Source organism: Alnus glutinosa, chromosome 9 (assembly GCF_958979055.1).
Source record: "Alnus glutinosa chromosome 9, dhAlnGlut1.1, whole genome shotgun sequence".
NCBI lineage: Eukaryota > Viridiplantae > Streptophyta > Magnoliopsida > Fagales > Betulaceae > Alnus > Alnus glutinosa.
Genome location: NC_084894.1, coordinates 21217505 through 21239584, shown reverse-complemented (window position 1 = coordinate 21239584; position 22080 = coordinate 21217505). Strand labels below are relative to the sequence as shown.

Sequence of the window (22080 nt, the reverse complement as noted above, 5' to 3'; positions counted from 1 at the left end):
CCATGATCCGTAGGATGACTTCGACCACGACTGAATCGACGTAGATCCGATCGAAACGTACATAATTCAATAAAATTTGAAAACTTATTAGTTCACATTATTTCTCATGTTCACAAATGTGTTAACTAGATTCTACATTGATTGGTAATTTGATAACTAGATATTACATAATTTGTAAATGGTAATAACTATTTTGGCATTGGTTGAAACGAACATCTCTCATTGTCATATAATTTCATATATATATATATAGTGGTCCGTCCACTAATGTACAAATCAGTATATTAATCTGGGTGCGTGTTGTATTTTGCAATTTTCAATGAGCTTCAGTGGGAAACACACAGTAGCTCATGGACCACACTAGCCCAGACAGTCTACGGCACAGGGGTCAGGACCCAGTGACCATCGGCACGTCGAGGCAGGGTATCGACCAGTACTCCAAGATCATGACCAGTACCAGCAGCATACCACGTATGACACATTTGATTCATATCATTTGCCTACCCAACCACTGACGATGAGCGAGTTAGGGCTATGTCCCCTTGGTTATGTGGAGCAGCACTTCCACTTTACTGGGAGTATACTCGATGTTTACGACAGCGATAAGACACAGACGCTGGATAACGATAGCAAGACACAAGCGCCAAAGGGCCTGCACAGTGCTCAGGCCAAGGATCCAGCTACCTAGGTGCTACGCGATGACCAGATCCGGATGATTTGTAAGTATATATTTTTATAATAATACCAATATATAGATATATATAATTTTTGTACCTAAAATTTCAATTCCAAATAATTAACTTCGCTGGTGTCAATTAATGTGTTAGATACAAGTCCAGATGGCACCACTCAATTCGAAGTGGTGACCGTTACCAATAGGGACAACTTGTTAGGGATCCCCGCGGGGAAGAAAATTGTGATGGAGTACAATTTAGCGTCCTAGCCCGTAGGACTAAGCGCGAATAAATTTAGACGGGAGACAAGTAAGCTCATTAGAAGCGGGAACTATGTCAAAATGCGGAACGAATGGACGTGTGTACTGAAACGAACGAAGGACAATATATGGGAAGCATTGATGGTTAGTTTAAACTTGATGTTATCATGTCCATCCGTCACATATTAGTAATATTGGTTTGATTTTTTTAATATATCAACTTTTAAATTGTGCATGTACAGTTCTACATCCCAGAAATGTGCAATCTGGAATTGGTAAAATGTGGCGTGTTCTGGGATATGGGCCTAAAGCAAAGGAACTGGAGACACAAGTTCAAATTTAGTCTTAAAATTCAGCCGGACGATACACCCGAAACGATACAGGCAAGAATTGGGGAAGAGAACATTGCAAAGTATGACCCGCTATACTTGGAGAATTTTTGTTAGAAAAATGGTGTACTGAAGAGAATAAGATAGGTCCTGAGTTATATTACTATTTTGTATAGTTTCATTTATTTCATGTAATTCTTTTAGTGGATGATACATTAAGACTGTAATTTGTGTAGGAATATGCTGCACATATGTGGCGATTGCAATCATTGATCAATACTCCCCACTGTAGCGGGACAAAGAGTTATGCGAAGATAACACATGAGGATGTATGTATAACAATTTACCATAAACATGTAGATGTAAACATTTGTGTGTGTGTGCGTGTGTGTGTGTGTGTGTTAATATTTAATTTTTTTTTTCTAGCAGACTATGAGGGATGGCACTCCTCCTACTAGAGCACAATCTTATATTAGAACACATAAGAAAAATGAAGGAAGTTATCCAAACGACATAATAAGGGAGAGATGTGTATGTTACTCACCTTCCATATATTGTTTTACTTATGTGTGCGATAACTTCTTTACTATTAACATTTGACTGACACACCAACATTTAATACAACATACAGGAGAGGCTAGAGAAGCTCATACCAACTAACCCTGCCACATCCACAAGTGTCATTCAAGAGACAGTGCATTGGACATCGAACGACGCGTACAACCAGGTGCACGACAATAAGCCCGAGTACACTGGTAGGGTTAGGCAGTTGGGCAGAATGTTCTACCTGTGCGGGGTACTATACACTCATATCATATACCCTCGCAGGCATGGTCACAGAATTCGAGGCACGGCAGTTACTCATAAGAGTTTGTCGAGCAAGCAATCGAGAGAGCAGTCTAGAATAAGCGGGCAGAGCGCGAAGCTGTGTAGGCAGCGAGCGATGCTGACTGGGAGGCTCGTTTTAGAGTCCTTGAGTCACTGATCAACGCTAGGATACCCGTGCCCGCAGTCACTCAGCAAACCGCAGCGCATGAACCTGGTTTGTTTACATCCACATGTTGCCCAATGCTTAGGACATTATATGATTCTTTCATATTGTGTGTTGATTGTGTTTACTTTACCATTAGCAAGTAGTGCGTAAAATCTTGTGAGTACGCCCTGTAAAGATCTTCGACACGACCTCAATTGACTAACTATCTTCTTTTGTGTATTAGGTAATATTATATTTTTATTATCATCTTTGTACAGTATATATTTTTCTTTATGTTTTAGTCATTTGTTAAGCTTTTCCCTTCTCATTGATCTACAAAACCCATGTATAATTGATTATAAAGTATTTAATACTTGTGTTGATCTTTAGACTTATGATACGACATTCATCCAGAGGGTGGCTGAATGAAGGCCAACGGGCATGTCTGCACCTCAACGATTACCGTTGATAGTTGGTGATGATCGTGAAGTACTTGTATTTTATGTTCTTGTTTAGTAATCTCACTATAAATTGTGTTTTGCAATCTGTATATATACTTTGTTCATATCTATGACAGAGATTGATTGTATATTTGTTGGAACTGATGTTTTGATTGTTAATGATCGATGAAAATGTATATTGTTGTGATTGTTGATGTTTTGTTGGAAATCTAAATTGTCTATCAGGTTTACTGCTAAAAAATTTAAAAAATATATTTCGGAGAGTAAAAAAAAAAAAAAAAAAAGATTGACTAATTTAGTGGCGTGTCAGAAAAACGCCTCGCCACTAAATTAGTGGCATGTGAAACACAAACATGCCACTAAATTAGTGACGTGTCAAAAATTGCCACGCCACTAATTAGTAGCGTGGATTAGTGACGAAATGATTAGTGGCGTGAGGCAAAAACACCACTAATTACACGTCACTGACATTTAGTGACATGTCAGACTATCAAAAACGCCACTAAATGTACGTAACTAAAAACTAGTTTTGTCACACCCCCGTTCTGTGATATAAGGGAAAACGCGAACTTGAGTGTTAAAAACATTTAAATGAACGTGTACATTTACAACATATAGATTGTAACTTCCTATTTTCTTATTTATGCCTATTAATAATTATTTACAATGTCATGACTTCCAAAAAGAGACATACTATACAATATAAATGTTAGGTCAGTCCACAACGATCTATTGCTCTTAGCGAGGTCTACGCCATTACAAAGAAAGGACTCCGTCTTACTGTGTCATCTGAAAAGATGTGAAGGGAAAATGGGTGAGTTTGACAACTCAGTAAGGAAAGCACAACAAACAAAATTATGATATTTTTCAGGAATTCTAAATAGAGTTCAAATAATTTAGCAAGTAAAGAAACAGTTAAATGACATACAATTAGATCAAATGCAGAATGATGAGTGGGGTAGTTCAACTCATGGTTCTTGAGTTGCCAAGAAGTGTACGCTACTACTTTTCCGTTTTGCATAAGAACACAACCGAGCTCTCTTCTAGAAGCATCGCTATAAATAACAAATCCACCAGATCCTGAGGGAAGTGTCAGAATCGGAGCAGTCACCAATCTTTGCTTTAGCTCTTGAAAACTACGTTCGCATTCTTTGGTCCACTCAAAACGATTATTCTTCTTTGTTAAGCAGTCAGGGGGCTTCTACAAAACGCCGATAATAACCTGCTAAACCAAGAAAGCTTCTAATCTCATGGACGTTAGTGGGTTTTTCCCTGTCTACCACAGCTTCAATTTTTTTAGGATCTACCGTGATTCCTTCTTTAGAGATTATGTGTCCGAGAAAAGAAATCCTTTCAAGGCAAAATTCGCACTTGGAGAATTTGGCATAGAGTCGCTCATCTCCAAGCTTTTGTAGAACAATTCTCAAGTGGTCTTCATGTTCTTCTGGGCTCTTGGAATAAATTAAGATATTGTCAATAAATACTACCATGAGTTGATCCAAAAATTCTTTGAAGACTCAACATCATGTCCATGAAGGCCACTGGTGCGTTTGCTAACCTGAACAGCATTACTAAGAACTTGCAGTGGTCGTAGCGTGTGCGGAACGCTGTCTTTGGTACATCTTCCTTCCTTATCTTCAGTTGATGATACCCCGAGCAAAGGTTGATTTTTGAAAATATTTCAACACCTTGTAACTGGTCAAACAAATCGCCAATACGTGGTAGCGGATATTTGTTCTTGATGGTAATCTTGTTGAGCTCTCGATAATCAATACACATTCACATCGTCCCGTCCTTCTTCTTCACAAAAAGAACTGGTGCTCCCCACGTCGATATGCTATGTAATGTCCGGGACATTATTTAATAAATAAAGTATAAAATTTAAGTAATTAATTTATTAAATTAATTTAGTGTCACTAAAAATATAAAGGAATATTTTTAGGTCTAAAGAAATAGAAAAGAAAAAGAAATTATAAGAGAAAATAGAATAAAAATGAAATTATAAGAGAAATTAGGAAAGAAAATTGAAAATAAAAGAAATTAGAAAATAAAATTATATATATATATATATAAATGAGGGCCTGATGGCCTTTAAATCAAGGCCATACGGCCATCAAGAAAGCTATGGCCAATTGGCCATTAAAATAATAAAATAAAATAAAAAGAAAAATCAAAAAGTCAAAAAGGTGAAAGAATAAAAGAAGAGAGGTGCACGTGCACCTCCCTTCTCAAATAATGGAAAGGCCAAATGGCCTTTCCAAAGCAGAGGCCGTGCGCCTCTGCTGTCTCAAAAAGAAAAGAAGAAAAAAATGAAAAGGGGTCATCTGACCCGAGAGAAAAAGAAATAGGAAGGAGATGATTTTTATACAAAAATTATGATCTATGAAGATCCAATCGTCCAAACTCGAATCCGACTTCGGTAACGTAATTCTTGAAGCCCGATCTACATTTTGACCGAACGTTTTGAGGTAAATCGCTAAATTCGCATTTTTGGAGATTTTTATAAATCTTGTAGAAATTAGTTTAACTTGGCGTTTTCTCTAGATTTTGTGTGGTTTGGAGTTGCTAGGAGCTTCCCGAGCACTGGGTCTTGGTGTGGTGAATTTTTGGTAAGTTTTCCATAGACTTTAGTTTTTAGGTATTTTGTTAAAATGTTATTTATTGTGATTAACCCTAAGTAATGCTTATGGGTTAGCAATATTGGGTTTAATAAAGTGATTAGAAATTATGGATTAATATTTAGGAATTTTAGGTATTTATGGGTTAGGTCCTAATGCCAATAGTTTGCATAAGTTGGAGATTTTAATTGTAAACCTAGGAATAATCCTATTTATAGTATTAGTTAATAATGGGTAGTAATGTAAACCCTTAAATTTTGTGGGTAGCATAGTGGTGTGGCTTTTGAGCGATTCAAAAGCTACCTAATGGTAATATTAGTTAGAATATTAACTAATTCAATGTCTTGTATTTTTAGCGGCACGTTACGGTTGAGCTTAGAGTCGTTTGGATATTGGGAGTACAAGCAATCTGAGGTGGGTATTCCACTCACTGAGAAAATATATATTTTTATATGTATTGGTTTGATAAGAATATATATGTTGTTTATGAAACCGAACCAACCATATGATGAAATGTATGTTTTGAGATGATTTGTTTAGTTTCTATTATGTTCAAATATTATCAATGATGTTTAAGAATTGATGCATGAGGGAAAGGTGTTAATTGATTTAAAATGTTTGAGTATGTTTTGCGGTTGAGATCTAAATTATGCAAATTGTTTGAGAACATGTAATGTTGAAACTGCGTAGATTTGATAAAGAAACTAAGTTTTGAATGATTTCAAAGTGTTGGGTAAAATGCTGGATTTGTTTTGTTTTGAGAGGACGTGATTTAACAACTGCATAATTTCAGCGTGACACAGTAGGAAATATATACTGGTCAAGCACGGAACATTGAGCATGTAGTATAGAGCATACATATCAGGGCAACAGTATCAGCAGAGTAACAGTATCAGCACATTGAGGCAGTATCAGCAACACATTGAGGCATGCATAGCATATATAGCATTGTTTTGTGAGAGAGGTTTTTATGTTATGAGTAGATTTTACTAGACGCGTTGGTATGCATAAGTGTCTTAAATGAAAAGCGCTTATGTATATTTCTATCGGATAGTCATGTGTTAATAGCATACATTGAACTTGAAAGTACATGGATACATGACTACCCAGGTGCGAGTAATGGCATGTCTATGAGTAGGAAGGTTGACTGTTCTTGTTCTTCAGGAAAGACGTGTTAGCATGATTGAGTTTAACTCTAGTGCTCTCATGATCTACTGACGTCAAGGCACGAAGTTGGAATACGATTAGAGATGGTGTTGCGAGTGTTTTGTTGAAGGATGTTATCCTAGTACGGAAAAGTAAGATGCCATGTTCTTTGCTGAAAACTTATGTGTATACGTGATATCTGTGATGGAGTGATCGTGTGCACATATGTCCAACCGACCGGTGAAAAGTATTATTATAGATGGGTTTATATGTAGAAACTTCCAAGGAGGGATGTCTGGAACTTCTACATGTTTTCACAGCTATATAGTATGTTTTAAATGATTTCTGAATAGTCGGTGTTTGCTGCATTAGCTGTTGGTAAATTGTGGCTAATATAGTACTCGCACGACTAAAATAATATAAAGGTTGACTCTTTGTGAAAACTCAGTTAGTCTTATACCCCTGAGGTCTTAGTATGAGGTATACTAAGGCGGTGAACTCATTATTTCACCTATGCGGATGTGGATACCACCACAACCGTGTAGATGATGTTTCTTTGGCTGCAGGTACTTCGGTATAGTCGATGGGTCAATAGCAGTGTGCTTGGGATATTATGACTGAAGCTCGCCGCGACAGTTGTAATGGTCGGACCACGGGTTGTCCACTATTTTATAGGTTTGGTATGGCTTGTGACGTTTGTGTCACTTATTCTTTGTTAAGCCATTGTTGTTATTGTGTTAATAAGACTCAAACAGATAGATGTTAAATGGCTCTTTGTTGTAATTAACTTGTGATAGATGTATAAGTTGTAATTTTCGCTATTCAGATTTATGTTTTCCGTTGCATAGATAGATGTATGTCATACTCTGATTATCAGGTACATGTTATGGGGCATGTGCCATATGTTGGCTGAGCGACACGTAGTCGTGCCACTGCGATGACTCGTTTTACGTTTTTTTTAAAAAAAAAAAAAAAAAAAAAACGGGTCGTCACAGAAAATGGTATCAGAGCAGTTTGTTCTAGGGTTTGTTAGGAAAAGCGGAAGTCTAGGTTTGTATTAGAGTCTTAAGTGTAACAAAAGAGCCTTAAGATTCTAAAAGATTTAACACAAACAAGAAAAACTTAAAAATGAATTCTTGTATGCATTGCATGGATTTTGTAATGCATTCATTAGGATTTGTGTTGTCTACGTAGCATAGTTCTTTATAGACAGGCTATGCCACTTAGACAATGACCTCTTCTTTAGTTTGGAGGTGTTGCATGCGTCTTGTTTGATTCAAGTGCAACGCGTTCCATTTGTCTCGTTCACGTATGTGGAGTTGTGTGGGTTGTCCCTTAGGTCGAAACATGCGTGGCCACCTTTGTTGGCGACGCTATTATTGGTAGGCCTAGGTGTCTAGTCGTTTAGCCTTTTAGAAGAGTCTAGCATGATTGTGACTATAGGCGACGTAAGAGAGAGCTTCTCGTGAGAGTAGACTAATAACCGTCCTTTAAGAAGTGGTGACGTATTCTTAGGGCGCATCGAAGGAGACTTGAATCTTGAAGAGCACGAGACCGTTGTACGAGATCAATTCAAGGAAGCGGCCTAACTGCAACTACAAAGACGACACCCTAGGGAGGCGATAACCATCAACCAAGCAGCTGTTCAGACAACGAGAGATGTATCGTCTAGGGATTCAACCAATAAGTACGAGTTAAAATAGTAGAATATTAATGTGGAATAGACTAATAAGCAAATAGCAAAAATAATAAATTTCAAGATATCTTGTTTTAATAAACTGTGGATTAAAGAATAATTTTTAAAGCAAGGAGTTAAGTTAAGAATGACTAATTAATAAAATTTATGGGCTAAACCAAATACTCTTAAAACATGATTTCAAACATTAGAGTTAACTTAAAATGTAGTTGTGCAAACATGCTTTGTGTGTTAAGTATAAGATTTAACACAAATAATTATTAAAGAAAAAGTGATAGTTCAATATGAACTTTCAATATATGGTGGTATGTGTTTGACAATATTGTTTGAATTAGGTCCAAGTATTAGAAAAAAAAGTTAATTGCTACTTGATCTTTGATGAGATCATGGTGTCATAGTATATTTTCGGTGATGAAACCAATATTTAGGAAAATTTATGTGTTGAAGGTATAGATGACAGTGCAATAGTAAGGAGTTAATAGATTAGATCAATAATATGTTGAGGATATGCCACCAATCATGCGTAAGGAGCAAGTTAAGGCATAGTGATGTCAAGTTAAGTGTGAAAATCTCAATGGTTTACCAATTTGAGGATAGTAGTACCTATGAATTAAGATGGATAAATCATAAAACCACATGAGACCAAGTAAGATATTGAATTTTAAGAGAAACTTAGTAAGCCCACACTAGATTCGGGGTGTTTTAAAGGTCACAACTGTGGACAATTAGAGTCATTCCAATATGATTTTAGAAGTTGATAAGGTAAGTGATAGAGGAATGAGAAATTCACCTTAAGTCATAATTTGGAAAATGAGTTTTGAACTAAGGAGGGGAGACCTAGTGAATCAACTTGGACTGAAGAGGATGTAAGTTCAAATGAATGAAGTATGGGTTAGCAAGTGTTGGTATTAGTTATGACTTTGAGGTTAAGAATAGAATGCATGGCGCTAATGGTTTGTGAGATTTAGTGGGCAATTATCAACTAAGACAGTTTGCTCAAGTAAGGTGTGCCCACTCACGCCGAGCAATGCTAAAGTCCGTCCAACCATCGCAAATGTTGTTAATGCTACCATAGGTATTATACCTATATGTTGTAGCATTGTGTACATTTGACTTATTGGAGTTTTATCCATTCGTATGTTTTACTATGCATTGTTACATGCATAATGGGCACCAAACCTTTAAAATTAATGTGCGTGACCATTTCTATTGGTGACGCATTTGTCAACAGTAAATATAGAAGTCATTGCCTTAGCACTATATGGGTGATGACATTGTTAACTCTAGTTTTTGACATGATGAGCTACAGTGTCCAACTCATTTAGTTTGATATGTTAAGTAGTTCACCCTTGTCTCATTTGTATTGTAAGCGATGCAAATTGAGCATTCAACCCTTAGATTAGAACTTATGCGTGGCCACTCATATAGATGACGCCTTTGCTTATAAGGAGCATGTGAACAAGTGTGCCATAGGTATTAGAGAAAAGACTCTGCCAGCAAAGCTAGCAGTGTTATGTGTGTAGAGTTCTAATGTTAGCATACTTAGCTTTAACATGTAATGTGTTGAGTTTTAATGCCATGCATATAGGATATCGGTGTTCGACATGCTAAACAATAAAGCTTATCATGTTGAACTACAATGTTAACTCGTTGGAGCTTTGGTGTTAATTTGGTACGGATTGACGATCAAGAAGTAGAAGTGAACGTAGATAATCACGAATGGGAGGTTGTATTCCTACCCCATTGTATAGAGAGTCCAAACTTTGGGGGTCTCGTTTGTGAGTTACTCTGCAATTCCTCTCTGATATCCAACAATGATGAATTTTTGAGAGTGTACACTTGTATGTTTGGCTTATTCCTAAGCCAAGCTCAAAATCGAGTCCGAGTTGGGAACATCTTGATAGTACTGATGTTTCCACTTTAGTATCGAGTCTATGTAGTCGTGCATGGATTACCATGTGATAGACCTAGCGACGATCTAGGATGAGTGTTCCATAAAGAAAACTGACGGCTTGTTCGGTTAACTCATGAAGCTTTGGTATTCTTGGGAGATTGACTTTCTTCTGAGATACCATCGACTTTTGGTGCAAAAGGTAATGTGCCAAAGTCAACGATCTATATATGGTATGACCGTTATGAGTTTTGGTTATGCCATTTGGATTGACAAATACACCATCAATATTTATAGATTTGACGAGTCAAGTGTTCCATGAATACCTAGACAAGTGATAAGTATAACGTCGACACATTAGTCTATTCGGCTATTTGTGTCGAACATGGAAGACACTTGGTATCAATGTTCGAAGTGCTTAATAAAAGGAATTCTTCGCCAAGCTCATGAGGGGTGAGCTTTGCTTAAGGAAGTGTCATTCTTGGTTTACGTAATGAACGAAAATGGACTCGTAGTCAATACGTTAGCAAGTGAACACACAGTTGTCCTTGTGCTTAACTACCCAGAAATTTTTGGATATGTGGCTTGCACAGATACATCACAATAGGCGAGGATGCACCCTTGTATAATAACATGGATATAATTTATGCTACTTATCAATTGTGGATCATGAGTATCGTTATTCTTCTCATGATTCATAGTCAGTAATCATTGTCTATGTCCTACTATTTTGTGAGCAAAGCACTCCAGTGTTAAGAGATGGAGACATGAGATAACGTTGATGGCAAGATTGATTCAAAGTGTAATAGGAGTGTTAGTTCAACGTACCTTCCGCGGGCGAGCAGTTGATCCAAGAGGGCTATTTAGATACTTAAGGGTACGCCTAAGTTGTGCGTGTGGGAATTTATAAAGTCGGATATAATACTCGCCGTTGGTTGTGACTACTACTTATGGTAGTTTACAACTATTGATGTTGTATCGCACGTAACTTCGTAAGGACGCAAAGATGAACGCCAATTCATTTGGCATAAAGTTGGTGTGAGACGATCAGTGAGCTTTGAAGTGGTGTATGATTCTAGGGAAGATTGCACTCGTTTAAAGTAGATATTCACTACATAGTGATGGTAAGTTATGTAGATAAACATCGCGGCAAATCTATATTACAAATTGGTGATCTTATGAAATACAAGGTGTTGCCAATGCGAAATATGTAACGCTTTGGACAATAGGGATGTGCTCAACTCTGAAAAAATATTGAGTTGTCCTTAGTGCAAAACGTATGTCCATCACATAATCGGTCATGATGTCTCTTAATTTTAGAGGTTATTCATGACATTTTCCCATATTCCTCCGTTACGAACGTGTCTGCGACTCTCCACTTATGATGAACTTTTTCATATTCAATGGAAATTGATTTATGAAGAGGTGTAAAAAGAGTGATGATCTATAAGAAAATACTAAATTCATTTCATTAGTGATACCTCTGTGGTGAAATCACGATGTTGAGGAAGCCACATGAGTGCTGGACCGTTAAATGCGGGAGTGATCCCTTCATTTTACCGAATAAATACGGGTATGATTGTTATGTCATACAATTTTCGCATAAGTACCCTGGGTAAAACGCATACGTGCATGGGTATTTCTAATATAGAATGCATGCTCGTATATGTGTAAAACGATTAATGTTCAAATTTCGAGGACGAAATTTTTATAAGGAGGGAGGGATGTAATGTCCGGGACATTATTTAATAAATAAAGTATAAAATTTAAGTAATTAATTTATTAAATTAATTTAGTGTCACTAAAAATATAAAGGAATATTTTTAGGTCTAAAGAAATAGAAAAGAAAAAGAAATTATAAGAGAAAATAGAATAAAAATGAAATTATAAGAGAAATTAGGAAAGAAAATTGAAAATAAAAGAAATTAGAAAATAAAATTATATATATATATATATAAATGAGGGCCTGATGGCCTTTAAATCAAGGCCATACGGCCATCAAGAAAGCTATGGCCAATTGGCCATTAAAATAATAAAATAAAATAAAAAGAAAAATCAAAAAGTCAAAAAGGTGAAAGAATAAAAGAAGAGAGGTGCACGTGCACCTCCCTTCTCAAATAATGGAAAGGCCAAATGGCCTTTCCAAAGCAGAGGCCGTGCGCCTCTGCTGTCTCAAAAAGAAAAGAAGAAAAAAATGAAAAGGGGTCATCTGACCCGAGAGAAAAAGAAATAGGAAGGAGATGATTTTTATACAAAAATTATGATCTATGAAGATCCAATCGTCCAAACTCGAATCCGACTTCGGTAACGTAATTCTTGAAGCCCGATCTACATTTTGACCGAACGTTTTGAGGTAAATCGCTAAATTCGCATTTTTGGAGATTTTTATAAATCTTGTAGAAATTAGTTTAACTTGGCGTTTTCTCTAGATTTTGTGTGGTTTGGAGTTGCTAGGAGCTTCCCGAGCACTGGGTCTTGGTGTGGTGAATTTTTGGTAAGTTTTCCATAGACTTTAGTTTTTAGGTATTTTGTTAAAATGTTATTTATTGTGATTAACCCTAAGTAATGCTTATGGGTTAGCAATATTGGGTTTAATAAAGTGATTAGAAATTATGGATTAATATTTAGGAATTTTAGGTATTTATGGGTTAGGTCCTAATGCCAATAGTTTGCATAAGTTGGAGATTTTAATTGTAAACCTAGGAATAATCCTATTTATAGTATTAGTTAATAATGGGTAGTAATGTAAACCCTTAAATTTTGTGGGTAGCATAGTGGTGTGGCTTTTGAGCGATTCAAAAGCTACCTAATGGTAATATTAGTTAGAATATTAACTAATTCAATGTCTTGTATTTTTAGCGGCACGTTACGGTTGAGCTTAGAGTCGTTTGGATATTGGGAGTACAAGCAATCTGAGGTGGGTATTCCACTCACTGAGAAAATATATATTTTTATATGTATTGGTTTGATAAGAATATATATGTTGTTTATGAAACCGAACCAACCATATGATGAAATGTATGTTTTGAGATGATTTGTTTAGTTTCTATTATGTTCAAATATTATCAATGATGTTTAAGAATTGATGCATGAGGGAAAGGTGTTAATTGATTTAAAATGTTTGAGTATGTTTTGCGGTTGAGATCTAAATTATGCAAATTGTTTGAGAACATGTAATGTTGAAACTGCGTAGATTTGATAAAGAAACTAAGTTTTGAATGATTTCAAAGTGTTGGGTAAAATGCTGGATTTGTTTTGTTTTGAGAGGACGTGATTTAACAACTGCATAATTTCAGCGTGACACAGTAGGAAATATATACTGGTCAAGCACGGAACATTGAGCATGTAGTATAGAGCATACATATCAGGGCAACAGTATCAGCAGAGTAACAGTATCAGCACATTGAGGCAGTATCAGCAACACATTGAGGCATGCATAGCATATATAGCATTGTTTTGTGAGAGAGGTTTTTATGTTATGAGTAGATTTTACTAGACGCGTTGGTATGCATAAGTGTCTTAAATGAAAAGCGCTTATGTATATTTCTATCGGATAGTCATGTGTTAATAGCATACATTGAACTTGAAAGTACATGGATACATGACTACCCAGGTGCGAGTAATGGCATGTCTATGAGTAGGAAGGTTGACTGTTCTTGTTCTTCAGGAAAGACGTGTTAGCATGATTGAGTTTAACTCTAGTGCTCTCATGATCTACTGACGTCAAGGCACGAAGTTGGAATACGATTAGAGATGGTGTTGCGAGTGTTTTGTTGAAGGATGTTATCCTAGTACGGAAAAGTAAGATGCCATGTTCTTTGCTGAAAACTTATGTGTATACGTGATATCTGTGATGGAGTGATCGTGTGCACATATGTCCAAGCGACCGGTGAAAAGTATTATTATAGATGGGTTTATATGTAGAAACTTCCAAGGAGGGATGTCTGGAACTTCTACATGTTTTCACAGCTATATAGTATGTTTTAAATGATTTCTGAATAGTCGGTGTTTGCTGCATTAGCTGTTGGTAAATTGTGGCTAATATAGTACTCGCACGACTAAAATAATATAAAGGTTGACTCTTTGTGAAAACTCAGTTAGTCTTATACCCCTGAGGTCTTAGTATGAGGTATACTAAGGCGGTGAACTCATTATTTCACCTATGCGGATGTGGATACCACCACAACCGTGTAGATGATGTTTCTTTGGCTGCAGGTACTTCGGTATAGTCGATGGGTCAATAGCAGTGTGCTTGGGATATTATGACTGAAGCTCGCCGCGACAGTTGTAATGGTCGGACCACGGGTTGTCCACTATTTTATAGGTTTGGTATGGCTTGTGACGTTTGTGTCACTTATTCTTTGTTAAGCCATTGTTGTTATTGTGTTAATAAGACTCAAACAGATAGATGTTAAATGGCTCTTTGTTGTAATTAACTTGTGATAGATGTATAAGTTGTAATTTTCGCTATTCAGATTTATGTTTTCCGTTGCATAGATAGATGTATGTCATACTCTGATTATCAGGTACATGTTATGGGGCATGTGCCATATGTTGGCTGAGCGACACGTAGTCGTGCCACTGCGATGACTCGTTTTACGTTTTTTAAAAAAAAAAAAAAAAAAAAAAAACGGGTCGTCACAGAAAATGGTATCAGAGCAGTTTGTTCTAGGGTTTGTTAGGAAAAGCGGAAGTCTAGGTTTGTATTAGAGTCTTAAGTGTAACAAAAGAGCCTTAAGATTCTAAAAGATTTAACACAAACAAGAAAAACTTAAAAATGAATTCTTGTATGCATTGCATGGATTTTGTAATGCATTCATTAGGATTTGTGTTGTCTACGTAGCATAGTTCTTTATAGACAGGCTATGCCACTTAGACAATGACCTCTTCTTTAGTTTGGAGGTGTTGCATGCGTCTTGTTTGATTCAAGTGCAACGCGTTCCATTTGTCTCGTTCACGTATGTGGAGTTGTGTGGGTTGTCCCTTAGGTCGAAACATGCGTGGCCACCTTTGTTGGCGACGCTATTATTGGTAGGCCTAGGTGTCTAGTCGTTTAGCCTTTTAGAAGAGTCTAGCATGATTGTGACTATAGGCGACGTAAGAGAGAGCTTCTCGTGAGAGTAGACTAATAACCGTCCTTTAAGAAGTGGTGACGTATTCTTAGGGCGCATCGAAGGAGACTTGAATCTTGAAGAGCACGAGACCGTTGTACGAGATCAATTCAAGGAAGCGGCCTAACTGCAACTACAAAGACGACACCCTAGGGAGGCGATAACCATCAACCAAGCAGCTGTTCAGACAACGAGAGATGTATCGTCTAGGGATTCAACCAATAAGTACGAGTTAAAATAGTAGAATATTAATGTGGAATAGACTAATAAGCAAATAGCAAAAATAATAAATTTCAAGATATCTTGTTTTAATAAACTGTGGATTAAAGAATAATTTTTAAAGCAAGGAGTTAAGTTAAGAATGACTAATTAATAAAATTTATGGGCTAAACCAAATACTCTTAAAACATGATTTCAAACATTAGAGTTAACTTAAAATGTAGTTGTGCAAACATGCTTTGTGTGTTAAGTATAAGATTTAACACAAATAATTATTAAAGAAAAAGTGATAGTTCAATATGAACTTTCAATATATGGTGGTATGTGTTTGACAATATTGTTTGAATTAGGTCCAAGTATTAGAAAAAAAAGTTAATTGCTACTTGATCTTTGATGAGATCATGGTGTCATAGTATATTTTCGGTGATGAAACCAATATTTAGGAAAATTTATGTGTTGAAGGTATAGATGACAGTGCAATAGTAAGGAGTTAATAGATTAGATCAATAATATGTTGAGGATATGCCACCAATCATGCGTAAGGAGCAAGTTAAGGCATAGTGATGTCAAGTTAAGTGTGAAAATCTCAATGGTTTACCAATTTGAGGATAGTAGTACCTATGAATTAAGATGGATAAATCATAAAACCACATGAGACCAAGTAAGATATTGAATTTTAAGAGAAACTTAGTAAGCCCACACTAGATTCGGGGTGTTTTAAAGGTCACAACTGTGGACAATTAGAGTCATTCCAATATGATTTTAGAAGTTGATAAGGTAAGTGATAGAGGAATGAGAAATTCACCTTAAGTCATAATTTGGAAAATGAGTTTTGAACTAAGGAGGGGAGACCTAGTGAATCAACTTGGACTGAAGAGGATGTAAGTTCAAATGAATGAAGTATGGGTTAGCAAGTGTTGGTATTAGTTATGACTTTGAGGTTAAGAATAGAATGCATGGCGCTAATGGTTTGTGAGATTTAGTGGGCAATTATCAACTAAGACAGTTTGCTCAAGTAAGGTGTGCCCACTCACGCCGAGCAATGCTAAAGTCCGTCCAACCATCGCAAATGTTGTTAATGCTACCATAGGTATTATACCTATATGTTGTAGCATTGTGTACATTTGACTTATTGGAGTTTTATCCATTCGTATGTTTTACTATGCATTGTTACATGCATAATGGGCACCAAACCTTTAAAATTAATGTGCGTGACCATTTCTATTGGTGACGCATTTGTCAACAGTAAATATAGAAGTCATTGCCTTAGCACTATATGGGTGATGACATTGTTAACTCTAGTTTTTGACATGATGAGCTACAGTGTCCAACTCATTTAGTTTGATATGTTAAGTAGTTCACCCTTGTCTCATTTGTATTGTAAGCGATGCAAATTGAGCATTCAACCCTTAGATTAGAACTTATGCGTGGCCACTCATATAGATGACGCCTTTGCTTATAAGGAGCATGTGAACAAGTGTGCCATAGGTATTAGAGAAAAGACTCTGCCAGCAAAGCTAGCAGTGTTATGTGTGTAGAGTTCTAATGTTAGCATACTTAGCTTTAACATGTAATGTGTTGAGTTTTAATGCCATGCATATAGGATATCGGTGTTCGACATGCTAAACAATAAAGCTTATCATGTTGAACTACAATGTTAACTCGTTGGAGCTTTGGTGTTAATTTGGTACGGATTGACGATCAAGAAGTAGAAGTGAACGTAGATAATCACGAATGGGAGGTTGTATTCCTACCCCATTGTATAGAGAGTCCAAACTTTGGGGGTCTCGTTTGTGAGTTACTCTGCAATTCCTCTCTGATATCCAACAATGATGAATTTTTGAGAGTGTACACTTGTATGTTTGGCTTATTCCTAAGCCAAGCTCAAAATCGAGTCCGAGTTGGGAACATCTTGATAGTACTGATGTTTCCACTTTAGTATCGAGTCTATGTAGTCGTGCATGGATTACCATGTGATAGACCTAGCGACGATCTAGGATGAGTGTTCCATAAAGAAAACTGACGGCTTGTTCGGTTAACTCATGAAGCTTTGGTATTCTTGGGAGATTGACTTTCTTCTGAGATACCATCGACTTTTGGTGCAAAAGGTAATGTGCCAAAGTCAACGATCTATATATGGTATGACCGTTATGAGTTTTGGTTATGCCATTTGGATTGACAAATACACCATCAATATTTATAGATTTGACGAGTCAAGTGTTCCATGAATACCTAGACAAGTGATAAGTATAACGTCGACACATTAGTCTATTCGGCTATTTGTGTCGAACATGGAAGACACTTGGTATCAATGTTCGAAGTGCTTAATAAAAGGAATTCTTCGCCAAGCTCATGAGGGGTGAGCTTTGCTTAAGGAAGTGTCATTCTTGGTTTACGTAATGAACGAAAATGGACTCGTAGTCAATACGTTAGCAAGTGAACACACAGTTGTCCTTGTGCTTAACTACCCAGAAATTTTTGGATATGTGGCTTGCACAGATACATCACAATAGGCGAGGATGCACCCTTGTATAATAACATGGATATAATTTATGCTACTTATCAATTGTGGATCATGAGTATCGTTATTCTTCTCATGATTCATAGTCAGTAATCATTGTCTATGTCCTACTATTTTGTGAGCAAAGCACTCCAGTGTTAAGAGATGGAGACATGAGATAACGTTGATGGCAAGATTGATTCAAAGTGTAATAGGAGTGTTAGTTCAACGTACCTTCCGCGGGCGAGCAGTTGATCCAAGAGGGCTATTTAGATACTTAAGGGTACGCCTAAGTTGTGCGTGTGGGAATTTATAAAGTCGGATATAATACTCGCCGTTGGTTGTGACTACTACTTATGGTAGTTTACAACTATTGATGTTGTATCGCACGTAACTTCGTAAGGACGCAAAGATGAACGCCAATTCATTTGGCATAAAGTTGGTGTGAGACGATCAGTGAGCTTTGAAGTGGTGTATGATTCTAGGGAAGATTGCACTCGTTTAAAGTAGATATTCACTACATAGTGATGGTAAGTTATGTAGATAAACATCGCGGCAAATCTATATTACAAATTGGTGATCTTATGAAATACAAGGTGTTGCCAATGCGAAATATGTAACGCTTTGGACAATAGGGATGTGCTCAACTCTGAAAAAATATTGAGTTGTCCTTAGTGCAAAACGTATGTCCATCACATAATCGGTCATGATGTCTCTTAATTTTAGAGGTTATTCATGACATTTTCCCATATTCCTCCGTTACGAACGTGTCTGCGACTCTCCACTTATGATGAACTTTTTCATATTCAATGGAAATTGATTTATGAAGAGGTGTAAAAAGAGTGATGATCTATAAGAAAATACTAAATTCATTTCATTAGTGATACCTCTGTGGTGAAATCACGATGTTGAGGAAGCCACATGAGTGCTGGACCGTTAAATGCGGGAGTGATCCCTTCATTTTACCGAATAAATACGGGTATGATTGTTATGTCATACAATTTTCGCATAAGTACCCTGGGTAAAACGCATACGTGCATGGGTATTTCTAATATAGAATGCATGCTCGTATATGTGTAAAACGATTAATGTTCAAATTTCGAGGACGAAATTTTTATAAGGAGGGAGGGATGTAATGTCCGGGACATTATTTAATAAATAAAGTATAAAATTTAAGTAATTAATTTATTAAATTAATTTAGTGTCACTAAAAATATAAAGGAATATTTTTAGGTCTAAAGAAATAGAAAAGAAAAAGAAATTATAAGAGAAAATAGAATAAAAATGAAATTATAAGAGAAATTAGGAAAGAAAATTGAAAATAAAAGAAATTAGAAAATAAAATTATATATATATATATATAAATGAGGGCCTGATGGCCTTTAAATCAAGGCCATACGGCCATCAAGAAAGCTATGGCCAATTGGCCATTAAAATAATAAAATAAAATAAAAAGAAAAATCAAAAAGTCAAAAAGGTGAAAGAATAAAAGAAGAGAGGTGCACGTGCACCTCCCTTCTCAAATAATGGAAAGGCCAAATGGCCTTTCCAAAGCAGAGGCCGTGCGCCTCTGCTGTCTCAAAAAGAAAAGAAGAAAAAAATGAAAAGGGGTCATCTGACCCGAGAGAAAAAGAAATAGGAAGGAGATGATTTTTATACAAAAATTATGATCTATGAAGATCCAATCGTCCAAACTCGAATCCGACTTCGGTAACGTAATTCTTGAAGCCCGATCTACATTTTGACCGAACGTTTTGAGGTAAATCGCTAAATTCGCATTTTTGGAGATTTTTATAAATCTTGTAGAAATTAGTTTAACTTGGCGTTTTCTCTAGATTTTGTGTGGTTTGGAGTTGCTAGGAGCTTCCCGAGCACTGGGTCTTGGTGTGGTGAATTTTTGGTAAGTTTTCCATAGACTTTAGTTTTTAGGTATTTTGTTAAAATGTTATTTATTGTGATTAACCCTAAGTAATGCTTATGGGTTAGCAATATTGGGTTTAATAAAGTGATTAGAAATTATGGATTAATATTTAGGAATTTTAGGTATTTATGGGTTAGGTCCTAATGCCAATAGTTTGCATAAGTTGGAGATTTTAATTGTAAACCTAGGAATAATCCTATTTATAGTATTAGTTAATAATGGGTAGTAATGTAAACCCTTAAATTTTGTGGGTAGCATAGTGGTGTGGCTTTTGAGCGATTCAAAAGCTACCTAATGGTAATATTAGTTAGAATATTAACTAATTCAATGTCTTGTATTTTTAGCGGCACGTTACGGTTGAGCTTAGAGTCGTTTGGATATTGGGAGTACAAGCAATCTGAGGTGGGTATTCCACTCACTGAGAAAATATATATTTTTATATGTATTGGTTTGATAAGAATATATATGTTGTTTATGAAACCGAACCAACCATATGATGAAATGTATGTTTTGAGATGATTTGTTTAGTTTCTATTATGTTCAAATATTATCAATGATGTTTAAGAATTGATGCATGAGGGAAAGGTGTTAATTGATTTAAAATGTTTGAGTATGTTTTGCGGTTGAGATCTAAATTATGCAAATTGTTTGAGAACATGTAATGTTGAAACTGCGTAGATTTGATAAAGAAACTAAGTTTTGAATGATTTCAAAGTGTTGGGTAAAATGCTGGATTTGTTTTGTTTTGAGAGGACGTGATTTAACAACTGCATAATTTCAGCGTGACACAGTAGGAAATATATACTGGTCAAGCACGGAACATTGAGCATGTAGTATAGAGCATACATATCAGGGCAACAGTATCAGCAGAGTAACAGTATCAGCACATTGAGGCAGTATCAGCAACACATTGAGGCATGCATAGCATATATAGCATTGTTTTGTGAGAGAGGTTTTTATGTTATGAGTAGATTTTACTAGACGCGTTGGTATGCATAAGTGTCTTAAATGAAAAGCGCTTATGTATATTTCTATCGGATAGTCATGTGTTAATAGCATACATTGAACTTGAAAGTACATGGATACATGACTACCCAGGTGCGAGTAATGGCATGTCTATGAGTAGGAAGGTTGACTGTTCTTGTTCTTCAGGAAAGACGTGTTAGCATGATTGAGTTTAACTCTAGTGCTCTCATGATCTACTGACGTCAAGGCACGAAGTTGGAATACGATTAGAGATGGTGTTGCGAGTGTTTTGTTGAAGGATGTTATCCTAGTACGGAAAAGTAAGATGCCATGTTCTTTGCTGAAAACTTATGTGTATACGTGATATCTGTGATGGAGTGATCGTGTGCACATATGTCCAAGCGACCGGTGAAAAGTATTATTATAGATGGGTTTATATGTAGAAACTTCCAAGGAGGGATGTCTGGAACTTCTACATGTTTTCACAGCTATATAGTATGTTTTAAATGATTTCTGAATAGTCGGTGTTTGCTGCATTAGCTGTTGGTAAATTGTGGCTAATATAGTACTCGCACGACTAAAATAATATAAAGGTTGACTCTTTGTGAAAACTCAGTTAGTCTTATACCCCTGAGGTCTTAGTATGAGGTATACTAAGGCGGTGAACTCATTATTTCACCTATGCGGATGTGGATACCACCACAACCGTGTAGATGATGTTTCTTTGGCTGCAGGTACTTCGGTATAGTCGATGGGTCAATAGCAGTGTGCTTGGGATATTATGACTGAAGCTCGCCGCGACAGTTGTAATGGTCGGACCACGGGTTGTCCACTATTTTATAGGTTTGGTATGGCTTGTGACGTTTGTGTCACTTATTCTTTGTTAAGCCATTGTTGTTATTGTGTTAATAAGACTCAAACAGATAGATGTTAAATGGCTCTTTGTTGTAATTAACTTGTGATAGATGTATAAGTTGTAATTTCCGCTATTCAGATTTATGTTTTCCGTTGCATAGATAGATGTATGTCATACTCTGATTATCAGGTACATGTTATGGGGCATGTGCCATATGTTGGCTGAGCGACACGTAGTCGTGCCACTGCGATGACTCGTTTTACGTTTTTTTAAAAAAAAAAAAAAAAAAAAAAACGGGTCGTCACATGCTAGGGCGAATAAATCCTTTGTCCAACAATTCTTGTAGTTGGGTCTTCAATTCTTTTAATTCTGCTGGTGCCATCAGATAGGGAGCTTTGGATATTGGAGCTGTTCCTGGAGCTAGTTCAGTACAAAATTTTGTTTCTTTTATCTAGAGGA

At 36.3% G+C, this 22080-nt stretch overlaps 1 long non-coding RNA gene across 1 annotated transcript; it reads left to right on the top strand.

Moving 5' to 3' along the window:
- Positions 1-4675: 4675 nt before the first annotated feature.
- LOC133877341 (uncharacterized) lies at positions 4676-21762 on the top strand. The gene is made up of 10 exons (XR_009901732.1): positions 4676-5165; positions 5242-5306; positions 5672-5729; positions 7007-12401; positions 12478-12542; positions 12908-12965; positions 14243-19637; positions 19714-19778; positions 20144-20201; positions 21479-21762. It is a non-coding gene; the product is annotated as an uncharacterized LOC133877341 (long non-coding RNA).
- Positions 21763-22080: the final 318 nt, after the last annotated feature.